The sequence below is a fragment of the Macadamia integrifolia genome, chromosome 4 (genome assembly GCF_013358625.1).
Source record: "Macadamia integrifolia cultivar HAES 741 chromosome 4, SCU_Mint_v3, whole genome shotgun sequence".
Taxonomy (NCBI): Eukaryota; Viridiplantae; Streptophyta; class Magnoliopsida; order Proteales; family Proteaceae; genus Macadamia; species Macadamia integrifolia.
The window spans coordinates 28,305,839-28,313,402 of record NC_056560.1 but is presented as its reverse complement, the minus strand read 5'-3'; the positions used below and the strand labels follow the sequence as shown (position 1 = coordinate 28,313,402).

General features: G+C 37.9%; 1 non-coding gene across 1 annotated transcript; it reads right to left on the bottom strand.

The window, feature by feature from the left end:
• Positions 1-2,359: 2,359 nt before the first annotated feature.
• On the bottom strand, positions 2,360-2,466 carry LOC122077623. The gene has a single exon (XR_006139870.1). It is a non-coding gene; the product is annotated as a small nucleolar RNA R71 (small nucleolar RNA).
• Between the last annotated feature and the right edge of the window lie 5,098 nt (positions 2,467-7,564).

The following is a 7,564-nucleotide window of genomic DNA, read 5'->3' as shown; positions in this document are numbered from 1 at the left end:
CTCACCAGGAGGTCTCAAGTTTGAATCTCAAGGTTGTCTTTTTTGTTGAAGATTTCCTACTTTTCACTCACTTGAAGCACTAAAGGCATGGAGGGGACTTCCACATCAAATTAGAAGTAAGGAAAATCGTGGGAGGGGTTTCCTGCGCAAGAAAAGAAAAAAAAAAAAAAAAGGAGAAATAAATCTTGTCCAAATCTTCTCTCCTCCACATCATCACCAAAAGATTGTCCAAATCACACAAAGCAAGAAGGAAAATCCTCCCTTTGAGGGAGAAAAAAAAGAGAAAAATAAATTTAAAAAAAAAAAAGGAAAGAAAATAAGCAAAAAAAATTATAGGAAATTTCTTCAAGTTTATTTCTCTCTTCTCTCTCCTCCACCTTAGCACTTTTGGTCTCAAAAGATCTCACTACCAATTGTGGATTTCTCCCTTTTCAGAAAGAGAAATTTGTTACCCTTCCTCCCCATTCCCTATAAATACAACTCATGTAAGAGGAGGGGGGACACTTCATTCTTCTTCTAGGGTTTTTTTTTAGTTATTCTATCTCTTTCTCTAGTTTTCTCTTTCTCTAGCTTTAGGTCTAGGTTTATGCTTTAATCACTTTTGTAATAGCTTTTTATGTCAATTAATGTAAGCACCCTTTTATTCTTATTCAGCATTTTATGTTTATGATTTATGCAATTGAGTTGTAGTTTTTAAAGTTATAGTTCTAGGCTTAGATCTAGGTGACAAGATCACGAGCCGTGAAACATTTTTTTTTCAAGTTTAGTTTTTTTTTTCAAGATTTGTTTTCTCTAGTACTAGAAATTTCAGATTTGGTTTATTCTAGATTTGGTTTTTAGTACTGCTACTATCTCAAATCACCCAAGCTTTCAAGTTCAAGCTTGATTCAAGTAAGTAGGCTCCTTCAGTAATTTTCTCTCCCCCCTCTCATTCCCTCTTCTAACTACCCTTTCTTTCTTAATTTAGGATTTTAATTTTAATCGTTACATTATTGCTATCCCTTTCCCCCAAGGTTCATGACTAGTGTATGTGTTGACTTTGCCCCTCCTAGCCATAGAACCATCAATTTATTGCTTTTATTTTAATTGTCTCCCTTTCCCTTAAGCCAAGTAGAGTAACCCTTGTAAGAGTGACTCTCTGGTCAAGTAGGGAAGCTCATATTATGATGCATCCCTCGGGCTGAGTAGAGAAACCTACTTGGGAGTCTCTCTCTAGCTTTATCCCCTTTCCTTTATTTTTATTTCAGCATTTTTTCCTTTATTGTTTTTTTTAATTGCGTGGGTTGTTTATTTTCAGTTATTTATTTATTTATTTTTAATTGTGTGGCTTGCGTCTTTAAATTCTTAGATGACGAATGGTTAGGACGTTATTTTAGATACATATGTTTAGGATGGTAATTAGAATTAGATCACAACCATTAATCAGTTCACTTTCGCATTATTAAAAGAAAAAAAAAGAAAGTGGTTGCTCTCCCTGTGTTCGACCCGTAGCTACACTGATCCGCACGCTTGCGGTTACATTTTAAAATCTCAATCAAGTTTTTGGCGCCGTTGCCAGGGAGACAGTTCCATGTTTTTTTTTTCTTTCTTTTAGTAAATCAGAGTGCTTTGTTTACTTTGTTTTTTTTTTTTCCTTTTCTTTTATTGAATTCCTAAGAAGATCAACTTGCAATAATAGTTGTATCAGTGGAGGTCGCTATGCCTCACAGTATGATAAAGACAGGTTTTGCCCTGTAGTAGTACCTCAAGAATTGACCTGAGCAATCCTGGATCCCTACCAGTAAGCTCCCAAAAATCCAAAAAAAAAATCAAAAAAAAAAAAGGTTTTGCTAGCCATTCTTTTGTGCTTGTCTTACTCTAGTTGTGGGTAGTTTTCTGTTGCATGAGTGTTAGGTGGATACGTAATACTAAGAATCGGTTAGAAAGAAGAGATCCAATAAGTAGTGACCCTATAAGTTTACTCTCTTTAAAACCTTTCAATATGGGACACCAACATCAAAACCCTTCACCTAAATCCCTAAAAGATAGGTTCTACTTTGCTAGAACAACCCAACCTTCCTGCATAGTTCTACCACAAGCCCAGGGCAATCATTTTGAACTCAAATATCAATACATCACTATGTTGCCCCACTTGGGTTGACCTCTGAGGATGCAAACTTATTTCTAAGGGAATTTGAGGAGGTATGTGTTCTAATTAAGATCCAACAGCTTTTTGATGATGCTGTTAAGCTTAGGTTTATCACTTTTGCATTAAAAGACTAAGCTAAGAAATGGTTGTATGGGTTACCCACAAATTCCATAACCTCATGGGAACAGTTCACAGTTGTCTTAAGAATTTTTCCCAACTCACAAGACCAATAAGCTTAAAAGTGATATCCTTCAGTTTAGGCAAAAGCCTAGTGAGTCATTTTCCAAACTTATGGAGAGATTCAAGGATCTACTCCAAGAGTACCCTCACTATGGCCTAGACTTATGGCATTTTTGTCAAATAATTTATGAGGGTATTGATTACCCAACTAAACAAATGATAGAGTCTATGTGCCCTGAGGGATTCACATCCTTTACAGATGAAGGAAAGGTATGGGAATTCTTACTTGACTTAGCTGACAAAACCCGTGAGTGGGAATCAACCCAAAAGAGTGAAAGAACCATAGGAGGAAAAGGATATTTTTTGGATAGGATAGTAGCCAAGGAAGCCCATTTGGATAGCCTAATCAAGAGAATTGAGGCTATTGTTCCTAGAGAGCCATCATCAGTCAATTTGGTTAAGATTTGTGCTTGGTGCCAGTCCCCTAGACATGTCATAGAAGAATGCCCCAACACCTCTGGGGGCACTTCTAATTATAGTGTTAATGTCTTATACCAGAATAATCCATATAGTAACACCTATAATCTAGGATGGAGAAATCACCGAAATTTCTCTTAGAATCAGGGCAACCAAGCAGGGCCTTCCAATATCCATAATCAAGGTCAACCTGGACTCCAAAGGCCTTCCTTTGCACAACAATCTTTTTCCCAAAATACTTTTCCTAGGTCAAATGTAGGACCTTAGGCTAGTTTTCCTAGGGCCCCTCTCTTATCATCTTATCAGCAATCCCCTGGGTTTTCCAACATTGGAGAGGCAAGTAGAATAAGTGACTTAGAAAAAAATATAGCCCTTCTCATGACACGCCATCAAAATCTTACAAGAGAACTCACCCAAGTTGTCTCAATTATGCGTAAGAGGGAGAAAGGAACTTTACCCAGTCAACCAGAGCCTAACCCTAGGCATCATTAGCCTGTTAGTTCACAAACACCAACTAATGCACCACTGAATATAGTACAAGGTCAGACCCAACAAGGGCCCTCTAACCAATGTAATGTTGTTTATGCCCTTAAGAGTGATAGAGAGTACCAATAGAGCGTTCCTAAATCTTTCCCATCTATTACTCCTGTTAACTCTCCTTCAGTTGAGGACACAAGTGTGCCTCTTGCTCCAGGTTCGTCTGATGAACCTAAAGATTCTTTTGAAACTAAAGATGATTTGGTTGAGGAAACCAAAAATGATTCTTTTGAAAAAGGAAAAATCTCTAACAATCCTTATGTTCATCCTACCCCGTTTCCTAATCGCTTGGTACACAAAAAGAAGACTGCTTCCATGGATAAAATTTTAGAAGTCTTCAAAAAGGTAGAAGTGAATATCCCTCTTTTGGATGTCATATCCTAGATCCCCGCCTATGCAAAGGTACTAAAATATTTGTGTACTCACAAACGTATCACGAGTGTGCCCAAAAAGGCATTCTTGGTAGGTAACATTAGTTCCATAATTACTCAGCCTATAGCAGCCAAGTATAAGGATCCAGGGACCCCTACCATATCTTATGTCATAGGCAACACCTACATTGAGCATGCCTTACTTGACCTTGGCATAAGTGTAAATCTTTTACTTTACCATGTGTACAAGCAACTTGGATTGGGAGAATTGAAAGCCACTGGAACTACTCTTCAATTAGCAGATAGGTTTGTTAAGATTCCTAACGGGATGGTTGAGGATGTCTTACTATAGGTGGGGGAATTTATTTTTCCTGTTGATTTCATTGTGTTAGATACCAAGCCCTTCTCAACCAAAGATGACATCCCAATAATTCTAGGAAGACCATTCTTTGCTACCAGTAATGCATTAATCAACTACCGGAATGATTTCCTAAGATTATCTTTTGGTAATCAAACTGTTAAGTTTAACATGTTCAGGATAGGCAAGCAACCACATATGGAAGAAGAGATCAATATGCTTGAGGATTTTCTCGATTTTTCTGATGATTTTGTTACTAACTTTGATATTGATTTTGATTCAAAATTCCAAGAGTGTATGGATGAGTTGGATGATGATAGTGAAAATTTATTTTCTGAAGTCTTGAGTCTTCACACACCTATGGAACCCTTAGGACCCCTTTCCAATTCCATTCCCAAACCTTCCATAGTTGAGCCCCCTAAGCTAGATCTTAACGAGTTGCCATCTAATTTGAGGTATGCTTTCCTGGGGCCTGACCAGACTCTTCCTGTAATAATTTCTTCAAATTTGACTTCTAGCCAGGAAGAGGAGTTACTTAAAGTGTTAAAAGATAATAAGGAAGCCCTAGGTTGGACCATGACTGATATCAAGTGTATAAGCTCTTCTATTGTGCAACATCATATACATCTTATGGAAGATTCCAAACCATCCACGAAACCCCAAAGAAGAGCTAACCCAATGATGATGGAAGCCATTAAGAAAGAGATCCTAAAGTGCTTAGATCATAGAATAATTTATCCTATTTCTGACAGCCAATGGGTAAGCCCAGTTCACGTAGTGTCTAAGAAGTCTGGTGTGACTGTAGTTCCTAATGCCAATAATGAACTAATTCCAACCCGTGTCCAATCAGGGTGGAGAGTATGCATAGACTACAAAAAACTTAATGTGGCAACCTGGAAGGACCACTTCCCATTGCCATTCATTGACCAGATGTTAGAGAGGTTAGCTGGACATGAATACTATTGTTTTCTTGATGGATATTCTGGCTATAACCAGATCCCAATTGCTTTAGAGGACCAATATAAGACCACTTTTACATGCCCATATGGAACATTTGCTTATAGGCGTATGCCCCTTAGGCTTTGCAATGCCCTTGCTATGTTCCAACGATGCATGATGAGCATCTTTTCTGATATGGTCGAAAAAATTTTAAAAGTATTTATGGATGACTTTTCAATTCATGGAAATTCCTATTATGAATGTCTTCATCATCTTTCTCTAGTTTTGAAAAGGTGCATATCTAAGAATTTGATTTTGAATTGGGAGAAATGCCATTTCATGGTTAAATCTGGTATTGTTTTAGGCCATGTAATATCCAAGGAGGGAATTGAGGTAGATAGAGCCAAAGTGGATTTAATTGAGAATTTACCACCTCCTCAATCTGTTAAGGACGTCTGGTCTTTACTAAGGAATATAGGCTTCTATAGAAGGTTTATTAAGAACTTTAGTCAGTTAGCCCGACCTCTCACTTCATTACTTGCCAAAGATCAAACTTTTGAGTTTTCTAAGGAGTGCCTAGAATCCTTCAAACAACTTAAGAAGGAGTTGACCAATGCACCCATTATTCAACCACCTGTTTAGACTGAACCTTTTGAACTGATGTGTGATGCTTCGGATTTTGCCATAGGAGCAGTTTTGGGTCAAATGATTAATAAGTTGCCCACTGTCATTTACTATACTAGTAGGACCTTAAATGATGCTCAACTCAATTATACAATCACTGAAAAAGAATTTTTTACGGTTGTGTTTGCATTAGAAAAGTTTCGGTCTTACTTAATTGGTTCATATGTGGTGGTGTATACTGATCATTCTGCTTTCAGATACTTAGTTCAGAAGAAGGATGCTAAAGCCCGTCTCATTAGGTGGGTTTTACTTTTGTAAGAGTTTGATTTAGAAAATAGAGATAAAAAAAGATTTGAAAACCTAGTTGCAGACCATTTATCCCAGCTTCCCAATTCCTTGATTGTCGATTCTCCAGTCACTGAGAACTTTCCAGATGAACAATTATTTGCAATGTCCAGTGAACCATGGTTTGCTGACATTGTCAACTTCTTAGTTTCAGGTGTGACTCCGGATCACTGGTCCACCCAAGATAAGTATAGATTTCATTCCCAAGTTAAGCACTTTTTCTGGGATGATCATTATTTGTTTAAGATATGTTCGGATCAAATTATCTAACGATGTGTTCCTGATCATAAGTAACATTCTATTCTCTCTTTTTGTCATGATCATGCATGTGGTGGACACTTTGGACCTAAGAAGACTGCCGCAAAGGTTCTCCAATACGGATTTTATCGATCCACTCTTTTTAGAGATGCTTTTGATTTTTGCAAGGCTTGTCCCGCCTAGCAGTCTTTTGGTCGTATCAATAAGAGGAACATGATGCCCCTCAACCCTATTTTGGTAGTTGAGATCTTTGATGTATGGGGCATCAATTTTATGGGACCATTCCCTAATTCCTTTGGGAATTTATACGTACTTTTGGCCGTTGATTATGTTTCTAAATGGGTAGAGGCCATACCTTGTAAAACTAATGACCACAAAGTGGTGGTCCAGTTTCTAAAATAGAACATTTTTTCCTGCTTTTGTGCACCACGTGCAATAATTAGTGATAGGGGTACTAATTTTTATAATCATCCTTTTGAGGCCCTAATGAAAAAGTATGGGATCACACATAAGTTATCTACCCCTTATCACCCCCAAACTAGTGGCCAAGTGGAGGTGTCTAATAGGCAGATCAAACAAATCTTAGAGAAAACTGTTAATCTCAACCATAAGGATTGGTCCCTTAGGCTCATTGGTGCCTTATGAGCCCATCGAACTGCATTCAAGACTGACCTTGGCCAGTCTCCCTACCATTTGGTGTATGGGAAAGCCTCTCACTTACCAATTGAGCTGGAGCATGAGGCCTTTTGGGCCATAAAGAAGCTCAACTTTGATTTTTCTGATGCGGTAATTCATCGTAGGCTCTAACTATCTGAGTTGGAGGAACTTAGGAATAATGCCTATGAAAGTTCTAGGATTTACAAGGAAAATACCAAAGCTTTCCATGATAAGCACATTCTGCGTAAATCTTTTGCAATTGGTGATAAGGTCTTATTGCACAACTCTCGATTGCATCTTTTCCCTGATAAGCTTAGATCCCGATGGGATCGCCCATTTATTGTCCATAATGTATATCCTCATGGGGCTGTGGAGATTTTGAATCCAGGAACAGGGAAATTTCGAAGGTTAATGGTCAGCGTTTAAAACCATTCCTCGAGTTTCCTACTACTGGTAGTGAAGAGGTCATGGATCTCCATGAACTTCTTTACACTGATGATTAACTTTTAATCAGGTATGACCCCCTTGCATTGTCTTCGTTTTTAATTCTTTCCATGCATTGAGAACATTGCATGACTTAAGTGTGGGGGAGAGAAACCAGTTTCTGCTTTTTCCACTTTGTTTTATTTATTTTTCTTTTTATTTTTTTGAGCTTGCTACAGGATGAAGTCCTACTTTAGCTTTTGCCTA